The 17190-nt window shown below is 43.1% G+C and overlaps 1 protein-coding gene across 4 annotated transcripts in view; it reads right to left on the reverse strand.

The window, feature by feature from the left end:
- Positions 1 to 17190, reverse strand: part of TBC1D4 (TBC1 domain family member 4) — a 656292-nt gene that overhangs the window by 146598 nt on the left and 492504 nt on the right. The window lies entirely within an intron of this gene.

Raw genomic sequence — 17190 nt, forward strand, 5'->3', positions numbered from 1 at the left:
GGGAGGAACAGAAAAGGTGGAAACCAATGGATACCTGGGAGGAAGTGACAAAGGAAGGAGGTGCCAATCCCTATGAAAGCCAGGGAGGAATCAGTCAGGCGAGAGGCAGAATGAGAACAGGGCCAATCTTTACCTGTGAAGGATTGGCCCTGTTCCCATTCTGCCTCTCATCTGACTGATTCCTCCCTGGCTTTTATAGGGATTGGATTGGACAGGATAGGGTTGGTTTGGATAAGGGCTTTTTAGGGCTGGATTGGATATTATGGGCACCTCTATTTATCAGGCAAGTCTGGAGAATGGAGAAGGAGGAGAGAGTATGCATAACAAGAACAAGACCACTCCTTATCTGCGAAACCTCTATGGTTCATGCAAAAACATTCTTACACACTTTGAGAGAAAGAGAGAATAAGAGTAGCACTTGGGTCTAATTGAACAGATAAAAGAGAGAGACCAGAGACTTGAAATAAGGAATAGGAACCCTTGATGGCTGATAACTTAACTACTTAAAAACTGCAGTAACCTTTGAGACAGGACACTGTGTACTGTGTGATTCCTTACATGGTCCCATAAGAAAGAAGCAAGTGGTTAAGAGGTTCATGGATGGAGAAACCTATGGATCCTAAAATTGTCCCTTAACCCCTTCGCTGCGGCGGCTATTCCGCCGCAGCGAAGGGGTTACTCCTCTCTTACAGTTCATTAGCCTCTCCAGGGGCTAGAGACATTCTTAAACATCATTGATTCATTATCTGTTATATTGTGCTTGATGGATTTATCTTCCTGCCCTGTATTGTATTGATTCTGTTCTTATGCAAATGCAATGGACAAGAGCTTTGAGACTGCAAAAGTTGGTAGCAAGCCCTTGCTAAACAAGAATAATAAATCAAAACAACCATTTTGTGTGACCACATATTTCCCAGATGTATAGAAGGAAGTATCAAATGTGGACCAATAGGAAAAAGGTACCTCATGTTAAGGAGAATGGAGAGAACTACTTAACAAGAAAACCGGCCCTTGTATAGCACATGCTGCAAATTAATTGCCTAGTAAACATATCAGTAGTTTATAATTTAAAAAAAATTAATAGTAGCCACCAACTAATGTCTAGAAAAAACACAGAGATGAACATATTTGTCCAATAATGTGCCCACGGACTATCTAAGGTTCCGCTGTTAACATTTCAATTTTCTTAAATCGTAAGCCAGGCTTGCCAAAAGGTTTTATGAGGCCAAGGGCTAACACTTAACGCAGGGCCCTCCGGGTGCCTGGTCTGTTTTGTCAGGTGCCACAAGCACCTACTTACCATTTTAAAAAAAAATGTACTCCAGGGAAAAAGAAAACATGGCATCTGTCACTATCTACTGGTCTGGGCAATTAAGCTGCCTCATTATTATTAAAAGTAAAAGCTTGCTTGCAATTACAAATCTATAAATGAATTGCATTGTGAATGTTATTGAAGAAGAGCGGGGTCCTGGAAAGCATAGAGCTTGGGGCATAATGCTCCCTTTACTGCATTCCTCCTCCCCAATGATAGCCTTGTCCTAAGCATGTCACTGTAGTAAGCTCATATGCAATAAAAATAGTATCCAAACTTGTAGTAGTTGAAATCAAGAATTTATTCCAAGAGTAAGATAGCCCACGACATCCTTCAAACACATTAGAAACTCTAAGAATGTTTAAACTAGTAAATTCCTTAAAGCAATACAAGTTACAAATGCAAGTAAGTATATACATACTACAGTCACTTTGAAGATTTACCTGAAAATTAAAATGTCGAACTGCCATTCTCATCTATGTCTATGCTCCCAGGAGTCCACCAGCAATCCAAAGAAGAGGGTCAAGGAGACTACGTTTCTCCATTGCTACAATGTTTGATTCCTCTCTCTTTAGATTGCAGATCCTGTGGCAATTTCCCGCTCTTCAAGTAAAAAGCTAAAGCCTTGGCTCTTTTAGCATTTATCGTTTCTTTTTCCTTCACTTCGCTTCTCTAGCTACACATGAAACATCCTGGAGACAGCTAATTTCCACTGTGGTTCTTAAATAACCACAGCTGATGCTTCTTCACACATGTGGCAAATACAGGTTCATCTGAAGTCTAGCAAGGGTCTTGTTTAGAAGGAAAATGAGAATTTATTTTGTTTTAAATTTGCTACATTAGTCTGTATGTCACCACAAGTTCCAAGGATTTGTTATACCCGCAGCTAAGAATGATCACTCACTAAGTCACTGATTGTTTGTCCAGGACATTTTCCTCAATAGTTGTAGGACTTTCTGCAGGGGCACCCCTGCTTTTTCACTTCCAGGGATGAACCAGTTTTTGTTGGCTTCTAGGACTCTGCCTGCTTTACTCTTGCTAACCAGTGATAAAGTCCTTGTTATCTCCTTCTTAAACATGGTAAAATTAGCTCCACCCATTAATGTCACATTTAATTATATGTTCCTAGTATATGGTACTATATGTTTCCAATGCCTGCAAATTAAATGCTACTAGTGGGCTACAGCACCCATTGTGACACCCACCAAAGTAGCACTGTAAAATATCTCAGGCCTGCCATTTCAGCATGTATTCTAGTTTTAAACTGTCATTACAACCTGGCAAAATAAATATTTTGCCAGGTATACACCTTCCTTGTTAATTTTTATAAGTCACCCCTAAGGAAGGCCCTAAAGGATCTTAGGACAGCATGCACAGTATCTAAATGTAGGACAAGCCGATTTTAGTTTTACATGTCCTGGCAGTGAAAAACTCCTAAAGTCATTTTACACCGCAGCAAGGCTATCTCTTTCATTGACTTAAAACTGGGTTACCTTACACTGAATACGTGATAACTTCAGTTTGGAAGCAAGTAGAGAAATACTATTTCCACTTATCTGAACTGCAATTCAAAATCCCTTTTTAATGGTAGAGTAAGATTTTAAGTTACTTTTCTAAAAATGTCACTTTTATTGATTTGGCATTATTCTGCATAAACCAAATGTGCCTTTCTGCAAGTGTACAGGCTGATATAACTGATGATGGCTCACCTATGGTGTCATGTATATTCCTTCCAGACAGAGAACACAAGGGTCTTGGGTGTGTGTACGGTGTTCCTCTCCTGAGCAGGATGGACTTGGTGTTGTACTCAGGCATTCCTGAGCTTCAAAGGATAACCTGAGGACTGTGCCCACCTCCTTCCTGACCTCTGAAGCTGGCGGCTTAGTCACTGGTAAATGCAGTTGACACCCGGGCCTGCCTGTCCTTTGTTACCAAATACAGTATGGAGCCAAAACCAGGGGAAAAGGAAGAACTGACCAGAACCAGGGTTAGGGTTGCACAAACAGAGAGGCCACCACACACAGGCTGCCATCTGGTATAAAAGTGGCACCATAAGAATCGCTCATCAAAACACACCTGGACCTGACGAAGATTCAGAAGAACTTCCCTGTTATCAGAAGAAGGAGAATTGGGCCTGCTTGCCTTGAACCCAGGACCCCCAGAAGTGACTCCAATGGTCAGTTGACTGAGCTAAAGGGTCACAACAAGCCTCTAGAGGACTTCATTGGAACTGCCCAGCTGACCAGCACCAACTGTACCTGCCTGAGCCCTGCTGTAGTCCTGATCCCCAAGAAGTGCTCCACCATGCCTTGAACCCATGTACTTCTCCTACTTCAAACCTGAACTACATGTGAAAATCCAAATGTCTGGGCTTTTCACAACCTCAAACGAACTCTGTGCTTCAGCAATGACCGCCCGCGTCTTCTGCCAATGTGAAGCCCCAAGTGCGACCTGCTCGTCCCACCAATAGTGACTGTCCTTGTCTCCTGCCAATGTGATGTTCCATTGGTGACCTGCTCTTCGCGTTGACAATGATCTCCTCATATCTCCCACCAATGGAAAGCTCTGGCTGAGGATCCTCACATGGACTTTGACTGGAAGGTAAACTCTTCACTGGGACAGACCTGGTTCCTACATTCGACCCATGCTCCATCGCGGTCTGCCTACCCTTGTGACCTTAACCCAGTCCAGAGCCAACAGATAATCATGAGTAGAGCTTTGTGCTTTTTGGAGCTATTTTCACCCGCAACTCATTGTTTTTTGCCATTTTTGTGACATTTTATTTGATATCATGTACTTTAGTTACTAAATTTGTATGGGATTTTTCTTGTGTTATGTTTCACTTTATTACTGTCAGAGTACTGTATAAATTCTTTACAGATTGCCTCTAAGTTAAGCCAGACTGCAATGGTGCCTAGTAACCAGAGGGTTAGGCACAGGTTTATTTAGTGACTTTTGTGGTTCACCCTGACAAAGATTGTGTTTATTACTTGAATAGAGCTCTCACCCCTCTCAATTAATAACCTCATTTCTTACACTAGTGCAACACTATTACTGACATTAGGATTCCACCTACCACATCCTCAAGTTAGATGGTTGATTAAAAGTTGATATTTTACTCAGACATGCTTTCTAGTCACAGTCACAAAGACAAAACATGGGCACTCGCCACACTATGATTACTTTCATCCATACTACAGCCACATTTCCTTTTTTATGCATTTTAAGAACTGTACAAAATGTACTCGTTTCAGTGCAGAATTTATTTGCAACTCATTTCTACCTCCATTTGTTCCAACAGGGTACCAGAGTTAGCTAATTATATAGACATATGATTGAATCAACAGACGTTTCCAACAAACAAAGGTGGTGCCCTAACCAAGCTGTCTTCTTGATATGTCAAATATGCATTAGGATTGTGAACTTGCTTATTTGAAGATTTAGATGAATTTTGAGTTTTCTTGAAATCATCTCATAACATTGAAAAACTTACTTTGGAAGAATGTAGTTATTTATTGAATTATGATTGAGAACCTTTGCAGAAGGGACTTCAAAAAGATCAGTTTACAAAAAGCAGAGAAAGATTTCCCGAAATCATCACATGTGGAATTATTTGATCCCCAGTCCAAAGGACAAAAACAAAGATTCAGAATATAAAGGCAATTCTTGCACATAACAAGCTGAAAGTTAGAATTAATAAAATTAAAAAACACAATGTCATATAACCCAAGAGATAAACATTTTATTGGAGCGGAACAACCACAATTTACTTCCTCATAAAAGGGTTTTGACAACACACAAAAAAAAAATGTTTTACTGTCTTCAGGGAAACACACTCGTTTGTATGTGAGGATCTGAGAAATGATAGTGAATCCACACAGAGGAGTGGAAGGAAAATATTACTTATCCTGTAAGCATCTGTTCATAGAATGTAGTGCTGTAGATTCACATGCGCTGCATACTTCTCCCATCTAGTGCTGGGCTCAGAGCTTTATCAGATTAATTTTGTGAATGATGGGATGTCCTGTGATTCCTCCCTTAGTGGACAATGCCAATGAGCATCGACTCCATGTTGGATTGTTTTTCACACGAGTGAGAATATGGATAGAGTGTTGCATGATCTTACCATGGTGCACCATAGCTTTTGTGCAGTGAAACAATATAATAACAGAGGAGATCAGCAACAAACGCAGGCTTCCATCGGGGAATGTTAGTGCATGTGAATCTAAAGCACTACACGTTATAAACTGATGATTACAGGGGAAGTAAAAAAAATTCTGTTCGCAGCATGTGTGTGTAGATACATTTGCTCTGCAGAGACCATAAAGCTGTACCATTGATAAACTGTGGCTAGCGTATGAATGATTCAGATGTCTGAAATAAAGTTCGTAAGACTGGCCAATCACAGCCTGCTGTCAGGCTAAGATATCCACAAAATAGTGCTTGGTAAAAGTGTGTGAGTTGACCAGGTGGCCACTTTGAATATGTTAGCTAGTGGGATGTTATCCAAGAAAGCCATGGTTGCCACTTACTTACCGGCAGAGTGCCCTCTGGGAGAAGCGGGAAGGGCTATTTTAGCTTTGTGATAGCAGATATGGATGCCCTTGAATATCCACCTGTCTGTACTAGCCTTAGAGATGTGGTGGCCTTTGTGAGGTTTTGCAAAAGCTACAAAAAGCTGCCAAGCATCTGAAAGGGCTTGGTCCTGCAACTATAATACAAGAGATCCTGTTTACCTTCTTAAGGGTGAAGGGTTCTTTCCACCACTGAGTCGAGCTGCAAAAGGAAAATCTGGAAGTTACCCATCGAGGTAAAAAGGCGATAACACCTTAGGGAGAATGTAAGGGTTGGTTCCAAGAACACCCCTTTCCTTTTGAGCCTGATTGAAACACTCTTGCAGGGTAAGAGCCTGCACCTCACTGGGAGAAGTAATGGCTATGAAGAAAGCAACTTTTCATTAAATGAACCCTAAAGACAAGAGTGCAAGTGTTCAACGGGAAGACCTATTAATCTGGTGAGGAATGCATAAAGGTGCAAGTAATATCTCTGGAAGATATAACTCCTTTGAGGACCCCATGAATGTTTTGACCACTGGAATCCTAAACAAGAAAGAATGTTCCCAGTTTTTCATGTAGGCAGAGATGGCAGCTAGGTGTAAGGGTATGGAAGTGTAGACTAGGCCTGACTTCTGCAGTGAGGTAGCACGTAATGCCCTAGACATTGGGTTTTAGAGGGTCCAGGTTCTAAAGATGCAATAGTGGACAAACCTTTTCCACTCTGAACCATAGCAGGCCCGTGTTGTAGGCCTTTGCTTTTCACACAGGATTGTAATGCATTCCTGTGGGAGGTAAAGGTAGCCAAACTCTAGAACCTAAGGTATCAGATAACTCGGTTGAACTGTCTGGGGTGTGGGTGTGGGTGTCTGATCTGGCCTTTGCTGTGCATGAGAAGATCCAGCCTGATTGGGAGTTTCTTGTGGGTGCTGATGGAAATCTTAAGGTGCATCGAGTATCATGGATGACTTGCCAAATTATGGACCACCAGGATAAGTGTGAAAGATGTTTATCTCATCTAACTTATCATGTGCAAAAAGAGTGAGAGAGGATAAAAGTTGTATGCAAAGATCCCTGATTAATTCATCCATAGTGCATTGTCCATGGACTCTGGGTGTGGGTACCTGGAGGTGAAATTTAGGTATTTTGCTTCTTTGGGGGTGCAAACAGGTGCATCTGTGGGGTGCCTCAGCAAAAGAAGTACATATGAGAGACCTGCGGATGTAGCTCCCACTCATAGATATTTTCATACATTCTCCAGAGCTGAGGCATTCCACCAGAGGATGTATGTTTCTATCGGAAAAACTTGTTAGTCATGTTGTCTGTTTTGAGGAGAACTATCTTGCCTCAAACAACCTGAAAGAATACTTTGTGGGTTCGTTTTATAGCCAACAGCTCGAGGTACTTGATGTGGTGCCCCTGGGGTTGAGGGGCCAACGCTCCTTGATCAATTATATTGTGAAGATGCTCCTGTCCAGCCTGTGAGAGAGGAGTCCATGGTAATAGTAATCTGAAGAACAGGGTCTGAGAAAAACCTCCCCTGCAAAGGTTGTGCTCTGCAGAAATTGATGAACGCCGTTCTTTAGCAAGACTAGATCTTCCCTGGGGCTTTCTGCTTGTGACCATTGTGCTGTAATGAGGGTATGTGAAGCCTGGAATTAGCTACAATGGTGATGCTGGAGGCCATCATCACTAGGAGTCGCATCACAGTCCTGACTGTAATTTGACAGCTGGGCAGGAAAAGAGGCAGCAGCTGATGAAATGCCAACACACACTATTGGTTGGAGTAGGCTTTACCTACTACTGCATTTAGGACAGACCCTAGGAAGGGCTGAACCCATAGGGGTTGAAGATGGGACTTAGTAGCATTTATGGTGAACCAAAGAGTGTGTAGCAGGGAGATTGCAGTTTGAGTCTGGGCTAGGCATTGCTGACTCCATGATCAGTCAGTCATCGAGGAAGGGGAACACATGAGTCCCACTTCTTTGTAAATGAGCAACCACCACTGCTAGGCACTTCGGGAACACTCTTGGAGCAGTGGTGACACCAGAAGATGATACTTTGAACAATGTCCGTTGCTGCTGCAACAGACCAGTGGCTGCCAGGGCCAGCTCGTCCAGTATCCACGGACATTGTTCCTTCATTTCGCGGATCCAACTATCCACAAGGACCGCAACTTTCAATCCAGGACTACTTAATCCTGCCTGCAAATTGTGCAACCCTCTGCCTAACAACCTTGCAAAACCGAGCCATGTGCGAACGATGGTAACCACACCAACGTTACGAGCTCCGAGTGAGCTCTCACCACCCACAGTGGACCCGAAACCCTTGTGAAGTTAAAACCCGCACCATCGAGGCGTATCATTGTTTTATCCAGGCATAATAATTTTGTACAGTCCTGATGATGATCCCAATGTAATTTAGAGCGCGGTATCGAAACATCGACCTTTTTAAAGTAGTCATACAGTGAAACCAATTTGTATTACTTTCTGTATGTACTACTCTGGCAAACACTTGTAACACTGATTTAAAAAGTGTCCAGATTGCTCACTTCTCTTTTGCCTGTGAAATTTCCTCCTTTCTCACAAAGCTATCCTCTATTTCTCCACTGTGCTCTTCGTTCTGAGTATGGCACAGGATTGTGCCCTACATTTATGAAACGTTGCTCATGTATTGAGATGTTATAAATTCAATGATTATTCTAAAAATAAACTCCCTGTCCGGCTGGACTTGGATAAATATATAGCAGCCTATTTTGGTCTGTATATCATTGCCCTACATCTCTGGAATTACTTTGGACCGCTGTTCTTCCTTAATTGACTTATACCCTTGGTCCACAGCCACCTTCAGGGTCCCCCTTGTTTTTTCTAGAAAAATCAAAGAGCTGTGTCAGCTGCATCAGGAGCACAACAACTTTTGAATTTGGAAATGGTCTTGCCTTGCACACTATTTCCTCCCCCTCTTCCTACGCTACACAGGAAGGTGCTTTATGAGCTCCTGCATCTCTTCCCACTGTGAACTGTTATATCTGGAGAGAAGTCTGACAGAATTGGCTGTACACAAGTGGGAAACTGCCCTGATGGTCTCCCTCTTTGCCTCTGCACTGATCATGTGCTCTCCTTGTGAGGAGTCGGGGCATTACCAGTAGCCTGACCAAATGCCTTTTTGCAAGCAGTATGAACTACTAGGGAATTGGGGGGCAGTGGGTCTTGATGCAGACAGAGTCACAGAGGGTTTGTACTTCTTGTCCACCCTGTTGATAATACTCTTGGCTTTGGCTTTACAGTCTCCTTGCAGGTTTATGGGGCAGATTTAAGCACGCCCTTGAGCATCAGTAGGAACTGCATGGTCTGCTCTGACTTGAAGAGTGTTTCTACAAGAATTTAATCTTCTTTGTGTAGAACATGCATATGTACTGTGTGGAAGTCTGCAGCCAACTAAATGACTTCTTGGTAGGCCATGGTATTGTCTTGCGGGGATTGCCTGATGGGATAGCGGCCTATATCTGGGTCAACTCAGGGGACCAATACTATAGACATCCCAAGGGTCATCTGTGTGCTCTGGATCAAACAGATTGCTTGAGTCAGAAAAACTGCTAGGGGATACCCTCAGGTGACTCTAGTGGAGGCAGGAGTGGTGATGTGCAGGAGTGTGGCAGGGGAAGTTGTAGAAGAGGTGGGAAAGGCGTGATGGAGGTGGACTATTGGGACTAGGGTCACTGATTCTATGCCTCTTTGGCACCAGTTCTGGGGGGACTTCAGAAATACGTTCTTCCTCGACGTCAAGCCTCCTTCTGTGCGGCAAAGTCTCCTAGCTTCAGTGGAGGTAGTTTTGCTGAGATTTTCCAAGTAACAAGATGGATAAAGAGGCACTTCTGCCTAAGTCGAGCTTCTCTTGGAGCCTCTGCAGGATGGGTAACTTTGATTCTTTGGATCCAGTTGTTGCCGGTGTTTTTGCCGTCAACTGGATCTTTGATGTCAACAAGAACTTTGGTGGGGCCATAAGTACTGGTGTTGAATAGAAGTGAGGCTGTTTGCACCCTTGGCCCATGTAGGGCCTGAAGGTCGGTCATGGTCAATGCACTTGGTTGGATCCTTCTTTTTTCCGAGAACTTTTCTCAAGGCGACCAGAGTCAGAAGGTAGCAGAAGCCTGGAGATGGCAGTCTCTGTGAACAGGAATCAACACCTGACTCCAGCGGCAACAGTGCTCTACCATAACATGAGGCCTCTTGTGAGGCCTTGAGTTAGTATTGACGCTAAGTGGCATACTTAAGACCCTTGGAATGGGTTTAGTTCAAGGACCACTGGTTCTCGATGCCGGCTTAACATCCTCTTTCTCCTTGTGTTCGGAGGCGCTCAAGGAGACTAAATCTGGACTGGGTGTGTTTTGCTAGTAGGGATTCCAGAGGGGCCGGCCTCTTCTCTTTCGTTTGCACTTATGAAATCCAGTTCACCGATGATATCAGGGGACTCAGAGAACAACTGATCGTGTAATTTTGTGGTGTGACCAACGACTCTCCCTTCGGAGTCTTAAGGTTTTCTTGGAGAGAAAGGCGAAGCTGGACTCACAGAAGGTGCTGTAGTTGTCCGGATAAAGACACAAGTTGCAGACATTATGATGGTCGGACCATGGGTACTTGGGTTTGCAACAGGGCACTTTCGGAAGGGTGTCTCTTCCATCACCCCTGTGTGTTCCACATTTGTAGGTGCGGAACCTCAAAGGGGTTGTACGCAGTCTTTGAAGGACTCAGTGCCCTGGAGTACAGGAACCAGAGTGTTGTATGTGGGTCCTCAGATAATGTCTGTCGATTAAAGTGGAAGTCATCCAATGCAGGTTGGTTATTAAGAATTGTTGAAATCTAACCGCAAGGGCCTGAAAAAATGTGTGAAACACGCCAAAGTTCATTGCTTTTTTCTGTGTACGTCTGAGCCTGATATCGAAAAAAACTATCTAACATGGCGTCAATCACAGCCGATGACTCAAAAAACGTCTTCGAAGAAAAAATACCTGCAAAAATCCCAGGCTAACACTGTATGGGAGGAGTAAGCAGAGCATGTGAATCTACAGCACATATACTACGGACATTACATTTAAACAACATTTTGCATTAGAAAGACAACAGTAATATGTTCAGTAAAATACTCTTGTGGTTTATCTTACATGTATCTTGCATGTTACTGTAGATGTCTAGGGTGGGACGACTGAAGTGGTCTGAGCATACATGTGACATCCTCGCACAGAACTTTACAACTTGAATCAGATTCAGTTTCAGATGTTGGATGATTTGAATTATCACAGAGATTTTGAATGAAGCTCACACACTGATGGTGGATTACCCTACTCAATACTATTCACTAGTTTAGTTTAGGTCTGCCAGTTAAACCTGCTTTTTATTCCTCTATTAAGCAGACGTTTATAATACGAAAAATACATGGAGAGCACTTTGCCTTTGACCTTTATATTTAGTGGGCTTTTAGGTAACCTCCAGGTCAAATGAAGATGGTTGTAGTTGGAAAGGGCGAATACAATTGTTCTGATCTAGTACACTTATTGTTAGAGAAGGATGACCGTAAGCGCTTCTTATGTAAAAGTAAAGAAATTGGTTAAAATGAAAAAAATGCATGCCTTTCAATCAGAATACTAAAATCGTTGGAGATGTTTCACATTTGCTAAATTGATAATTGGGCATTTATCCCTGACTGTGTGAGGAAGTGGGATTGAGGAGACATGCATAGACTGTGGAGACTGTCTCCACAGTGCTTTTACTGAATCGCTCTTTGTAAAGTTTAATTTTTTTCAAAGTTTTAATGCAAGAGTCTTTATTTTGTTCTAATTTAATGAGACATAGAGTTTGAAAAGCACATTAGCCTTTACTAGAAGTCAATGATACGTCCCAAAAGTGAAGTGTAAATATTTATGTTGGTGGGAGTGTTTAGAAGAAGTGTGAATGTATATGTGTAAGAAAGAGTGAGAAAGAACCAGAAAGAGTGAGAGAGAGACATTTTCTTTTCATTAGAAAGAGAACACTAATGATATATTCCGTATAAGTATATGCACTTCCATTTAGGAAGGTTTCTTCAATTGAAAATTTCACGATCCAAGTCCATTCTTCATGAACACAGTTTGTCTAAGCAGGTCTCTCTTTGCAGGGGTTTGCTGCCATCTACTGTCTCCTGCATGTGTTCACAAATTAACACAGGAGGGAATCTTATTTCCCAACTTTACACTTTTTGATTGAAAAAAGATTCTTTCTTATATTGCTTTCGAGTTTTATAGAAATGATTTCAGAACTGCGAGATTATTCCCTTATTATTTGTTGTGCTGATTCATTAAAAGGTTGAATTTTTATTTAGGCAATGTCAATTGTTCTGTGCGTTACACTAATTTCTGCAAAAATGTATGCGAGTGCAATGTTTTGCAAGGTCATTCCTTCTTCCTGTCCAGCTCATCACTTATGTACACCCTTATGCGTCACATTAAACACCCCAGCCTCTATAATTATTATCCACTATATCACCGTAATGGTTAATCAATTTGATTATTCATAGTTTACCAAAATGATAGCATGTCACATAAATAATATTGAAATATAAAAGAGATTACACATCTGTGCTTAAAAATACAAATGCATTCATCTTAACAAATACTCTGATAGGAAAACAACTCAAATTTGCAAATGTATCTAATTCTTGTACATTGTGAAGTGCCTAGGAATAATGCCATTGTAACATAAGTACACAGCTTGTAAGGCTCCACATGTAATATTAAATAAGGTTTCAATTTCCTCCTTGCACAAGTAAAAATGTTAGTCCTTCTTTAAACTTGTCCACGAACAGGCTAGGTTAAGAATGTGAATTTGGTTGAGCCGAAACATGGTGAACTCATTCATCACATCCGTTGACCCCCCCACCACTTACACTCTTCTGCTTGTATCCTGGCTCAGGATTGATGGCCCACATCTAAAGTAGCTTTTGTCTACTTACAGACTCTCTGTAGACAACTGTTCTCATCTGATGCTGTACAATCGATTTGCAGATTCGGTAGAATATTCATTCTTCTCTGCATGGCAGGCTTCCTTGAAAGTTAATGCTCAGCAACCACTGGAGAACCAAAACCTTTAGACTGACCTGTGTACTTCACTAGGCATTGCACCTCTTGTCGCATTTCAGTAAATACCAGTCACATAAGAGGAAAGAAAATGGCCTCCTTCTGCTTTTACTAATCCATCTTCATTCCTTCTACCCGCAAAGGGTACACACAGCCAAGCCACAGGGAAGCCTCTATTATTTCCTGAGGGTTTATTTTTAGGAGAGAGCCAGGCAGGCAACCCACATGTTAATACAGCAATGCCCTCAGCATCTTATACTCTAAGCAACAGAGCACGAGCATTGCCGACAAATTAAAGAATACATGTATTTAATGCTGCTTTCAAAAAAAGAAGCACTTTTCTCCTGTTCCAGAAGATATGTGCCAATTCATGTCACTACCAAACCCCACTGCAAGATCATAAACACATGATACCAAATATGGCAAGATATATTTACCACCAGCATAGACTCATTACGAGATTAATAAATTATGCAGCGTAATAGCTGTCCTTATTTATGGTCAAATTCATTGTCTGCATGTAAATTAAACAACAATGCTCCCCATCCATGCACATTATATTCACAGTTACTACATCTACAACCCCAGCGTCATCCCCACCAAATGCCCACATTCCTCCAAGCCCATCATACAACTAAGCTCTTTCAATTGTATCCACTCCTTCCTTCTACTACGTGTGAAAAGCTTCTTTTTCCAACTAGATTTCTGCCTAGGAATGCGTGGTCTGCAAATCCCACCAAGATTACATGACATGTTGATGGTGCAAGTGTGGTGCTTTATTCCAGTTCTGGCCTTTGACATTAAGCACACCATTTTTCACCTAGGCACACTGGCTGCTTCCACTCGAGCCTTACTTCGACAATTGTGGTTCCCATTATTTTTTTTCTTCTAGACTTGTTAAACCCTCCCAAATCCGAGGGTATGTCTGTCAGTGATGTGTACGAAGCAATTTACAGAAAGGACCATGAGGATCCCCTGTAAAGGAACTGCAGTCTATCTGTAGGGTTTACCTTTTTATCCATAAACTAGAACCATATATGGGCCCTCTTAGGTCTGTCTACGAGCCTCCTGTAATAAGCAAAATGACCTGCACTGACTTAATGAAAAGTGATGACGATGTTGAGTATTACTGATGATGATGACAATGATTATGATGAAAAGTGCTCGGGTCAGTCTCCATTCAGCCATTAGCTTTCATGCCATAATCATTCATATTTTGGTTCAACCTACCGGACACAGGGTATTTGGAGTGTGACGCATTGCGAGCGTTGAAATGTTGTCTCTTTACACCTCAGTTTACATTACGATTGGTTGGGGCTGGAGAAGCAAAGGACTTCAACTCATGAAACACCTTCTAGCTGCACTTAATGTGTTCTGAACGAGCAGCAGCGGAAGGGAGGGCTGTAGTGCACAGGTCTTCAGGCAGAGACAAGAAAGTTTAATATCAACAATTATTGGAAATAAAGCTGCAAAGCAGCAGCAAAGAAGCTCTGAACCAGAACCAGAAATCACACTTCAACTAGAACCCTTGCTGCAGTCGAATGTTATTGGGCTATTGAGGGAAACTTACATATCCAAGACGATCACTGCATTAACGCCAAGGTGTACCAGTCCACCACTGGAAGATGGATAAGTCATAGCAGGTGGGGAGCCTGGGGCTGTGACCAGGAACCATGGTAAGATAACTATTAGATGGCATGAGGGCTTGCTTGGCAGGTCGGGGGGCTGCATGTGACTGTTTTGGTAAGGTGATCGTATTACACCCTCCATTCTTGAAATGAGCCAGTCTCCTGCTGCCTTATAAGAACCACCATAGTGTGATCTGTCCCAGGTGATCTATCTATCCCTTGTTTAAATTCATGGCTGTTTACATTGTGCATATTAATGTGTGTTACACTCCTGTCCTGTCACAGTCTTCACGGGGGTGTGTGTGTGTGCAGGTTCTGTGTGTGTGTGCGGGGTGTGTGTTTGTGTGTGCGGGGTGCGGGGTGTGGGGGTGGGGGTGTTTGTGGGGTGGCAGTTCTCCAAGACATGATGCGGGCCTTAAGGGAGCCCTCCCTTTTGTTATGGTTCGTTATTTGAGTTGTCCTTAATGCCAGTGTTTGTAACATAAATGGCCCTAGAGTCGTATTTTCCTAACATATAGAAATAGCTGGGGCAACAGGTACAACTCTCCTAATGGACGTCAGTCTTCACCTGCTGTACCCCTCATATTCCAACTAAGGATCCACATACAACTACCCTGATGCAACTGATCCATCAGCTGGATCATCGCCTGCTGCACCAAAAGTGCAATCCACAGGCAGATGTCCTGAGGCATCTCACCTCTTACCACTCACATTCCCTTCTACTCCACTACTGGGTCTCACACATTCCTCTGCTAAGGCACCTTTGTTGTATCCATAAACCAGAAGCATACCATGGTCTATTTAAGTTTGAGCTACAGGCAGATTTACGTATGTGCCTGCAGATTGTTTTCAGCCAAAAATACTACATATGTTTAAAAAACATTAAACTTTGGGGATGCCTACTTCAGTTATTGCTCTTTTGGAGTTCATATTTTGGGTCAGACTGCAGGGCAACAAACAGAGTGGGTCATGAGTTCAGTCCCTTCAGCAACCGTTCCCACTGACCGACTCCTGGGATCCGCACACAGCTCAGCCAATGTACCTCGTCCCTCCTTGCAGAACACACTCTACTCCGAGAGTGGACAAAGCACTGGGAGGCCGGTCTGCACACACAAACGCCCACATACAATTCTGCTCTTCCAGTGCCGGGAACTACATGCAGCTCTGCCAATGAAATTCACCCCTGACCTCCAGTACCTCTTGTTTTTGCAGCATTGAGTCTTATACACCTCTGGGCTGAAGCACCTCATCTCTTATCTCCAGAACGTCGGGCTCTTCCAGTACTGGGATCCACACACAGCTCAGCTGATGCACCTCACACCTAAGCTCCTGCGCTTCTGCTGCTCCAGTACTGGTTCCCACACACAACTCTATCAATGCACTTCACCCTTGAACCCTGGCCCCTCCGGCTCTTGAAGTACAAGAAAAAAAAGACATACACACCACTGCCAATGTACCTCACCTACTGACGTTCATCGCTTCTGCTGTTCCAGATCTATGATCCACAAACGACTGTCGATTGACCTCACCGCCTCTTGTTTTTCCAGGTCTGGGATCCATATACCGCTCTTCTGTTGCACTTACCCCGGACTCCCAGAATGTCCTTCTCTTGTAGTACAGGGATCCCGCCGCCGAACACCCCCCCCCCCCCCCCAACCCACACACCCCTACTCCCCGACCCCCAAGGCTTTGGCATTGCCAGTCAATCCTGGCCCACAGCACTTCTGCTATTCCAGTACTCACACACAGCTCCGTTGATGCACCTCACCCCTGGCTTCCGGCACGACAGCTATAGGTACATGCTTTCTGTATGTTTGCGCCTGTGTGTGAGCGCACAGGGATGGTTATCTGTGTTGACTCCCTATGAAGAACTGGACCAATTGGCTTTGCCAATGTTTGTTTCTTTAAGGCAGCAAAATCTTTAAGGCCTATTTCTTCCATAATTACTGACAAAACTACATTTTTCCTTTTTAACAACAACCGGCAGTAATAACTGTATCCACAAATAATATTTGTTTCCTTCAAACATTTGAAACGCAATCTGATCCTTAGCGGGCGTGAAATAGGGCCTCTCCTTTCCATCTTCTTGGAGGGAGGCACGGGGCTGTAGTGGTGCAGAGTGGCATATAAAAGGGGAAGTGTTGTCAACTGCTTGCCATGCTGTAATACAAGTGTGGTGTAAAACAGGGTGTCCATTGGCTGTCAGAGCTCTCCAGGCACCTCACCATGCGGTCTCTTAAACTCAAGGAGGCTGAATAGACCAACTACGAACTGAGAGGGCAGTCGTCACCAGATCACACCATTCAAATACGTAACACTACTGCGACACAGACGTGATGATGCATGGAGGAAAACAATGTGCACTTTTCACACGGGACGACCCCTGTTTTTCAGGAAACAACACTCAGAAGATTAACGTTAGTTCAAAGTAAAACGTTACACGGTGACCCAGGAAAGCCCCACAAAACCCCAAACACATTCCCAGGTGAAATACTCACACGTTTGACAGCGTTTCAGAGCAAATAACAGAAAACACAAAGCAACAACTCAACACAAGGTCCAAACACAAACACGGCACAAGGAACGGTT

The sequence above is a fragment of the Lissotriton helveticus genome, chromosome 8 (assembly GCF_964261635.1).
Source record: "Lissotriton helveticus chromosome 8, aLisHel1.1, whole genome shotgun sequence".
NCBI classification, from domain to species: domain Eukaryota; kingdom Metazoa; phylum Chordata; class Amphibia; order Caudata; family Salamandridae; genus Lissotriton; species Lissotriton helveticus.